Raw genomic sequence first — 1,925 nt, 5'->3', positions numbered from 1 at the left:
GGAGCAAAAGAAATTATAAATGAATGATCCAATAAGGAAACACAACTAATATGCTGTAGGACTTTCAAGGAGGAGATTATTAAAGGCATCATGGAGAAAAGACATTTATTCTGGGCATCAGAGAATGACTAAAAAGCTTTCTACCAGGGAGGAAGGATAAAACATTTGAGGTTGAGGGTAGTGACAAGGGATCTGGCATAGCCGGAAGGGTCAGAGGATAATAAGGCCAAGACAATAGCTTAAAGCAGGATCACTGAGGGTTTTGGATGCTATACAATGAGTTAAGCCTTATTCATAAGGCCATTGGAGTTGTGTTTGTTTCTGTGTAAGGGTGTGATGTGAACTGATCTATAATCAGAAAGAATCACCTGGCAACAGGGTGAAAGATGGATTGCAGAGGCGAGAGGCCAGAAGTAGGTAAGCCATCAGAGACCATTTCAATAATCCAGATGAGCATTGATGAAGCCCAGGGTGAGGCAGGGGTGGGGAGGAGTTGGGTGAGGTTGCGGGAAGATATGGGAGACACTGTGGAAGGGAAACAGACAGTATTTACCAAGGGAGAAGGGGAGGGAGGGTTGATCAGCTGGGAGGATGGTGAGGTGGACGTGCCATGGGGCTGCTAAGCTGTGCCTCCCAAACAATAGTCCACTTTACTGGACACTGCCCAGCACATGTCAGGAGGAGGATGTTCCACACTGTGCATTGTGATTTGAAAGGACATTTAAAAAATGTAGCAGATTCCATGAAGGGCAAGGAAGGCGCCTGGAGACATTGACTAATGAGAAGTAGTAGACTAAAGACTAAAGAAACCAAAGTTATTGCTCTCTCTCTCTCTCTCTCTCTCTCTCTCTCTCACACACACACACACACACACACACACACACACACACACACACCAAGACATCTAAGGGCTGCCTTTGTGTATTTGAAGACTGGCCTGTGGAGGAGATAGTATGCATGTCCAGAGGGCAAAACTAAGGCCAAGAGTGAGATGCAACTTAAAGCAAAAGCACACCTGGCTCCAAGTGGGGAGAGAGGATCATTCTCACATATAGAACTGTAAGCTACCTTGTCAACTAAAGAGCTTACTTGTGCAAATGGCTAAGCATAGAATAAGAGCCTTCAGGAACTTATAAGAAAGGAGTGTTGGCGGGGATAGATAGGAGATTGGGCTAAGTTCCTACAATGTCAGAGACTTTGTGTTTTCCTCCATTGATTTTTATCACATAGTATTGAAAACAGATCCTGAGATGAGGAGATCCTGACAGGGAAGAGGGAGATGTGTTCTGCTGCCAGGGAGCAGGAGCTTGGACTATAACTGCTTTCATATTGACTGGGTAGGCCTCTGCTCTCCTTGCTCACTTCCTTCTCTTCTCCATAGACCACGAGACTGAGCTTAACGGGCCACTCTGTTCCTTATGTCCCAGCCATATGGCAGTTGGGAAATGTCCCCACTTATTAAACCCGGAATTGATTCATTTGTCAGTGTTTTCAGATACAGAACAGAACAAATCCAGGGAATTCCTGTTTCCCTATGCTGGTGTTCTATTTCCCATTACCACTATATCTTTTTCCATTCAACCAGCTGGCTGGCTGGCTGGCTGACTACCTACCTAGTTATCTCTCTCTCTCATTCTCATCATAGGGCTTTGTCATTCATTGGTAAAATAGAAATCTTCCTTTTCAGGGATCTGAAGATGAGAGAATATGCCAGGTTCTTAGTAAAAATATCGATGATAATAAAGATTTTATAATGTATACTAGAGGCCCGGTTCACAAAAAATTTTGGCCTTGGGGGGGGGGGGGGGGGGGGGGGCCCCCCCCGCCGCTGCCACTGTGCTCGCCAGCCATGAGTCCAGCTTCTGGCTGAGCGGTGCTCCCCCTGTGGGAGCGCACTGATCACCAGGGGGCAGCTCCTGTGTTGA

This window comes from Myotis brandtii, unplaced genomic scaffold (genome assembly GCF_000412655.1).
Source record: "Myotis brandtii unplaced genomic scaffold, ASM41265v1 scaffold1105, whole genome shotgun sequence".
Lineage (NCBI taxonomy): Eukaryota > Metazoa > Chordata > Mammalia > Chiroptera > Vespertilionidae > Myotis > Myotis brandtii.
Note: the sequence above shows the minus strand (reverse complement) of the source record.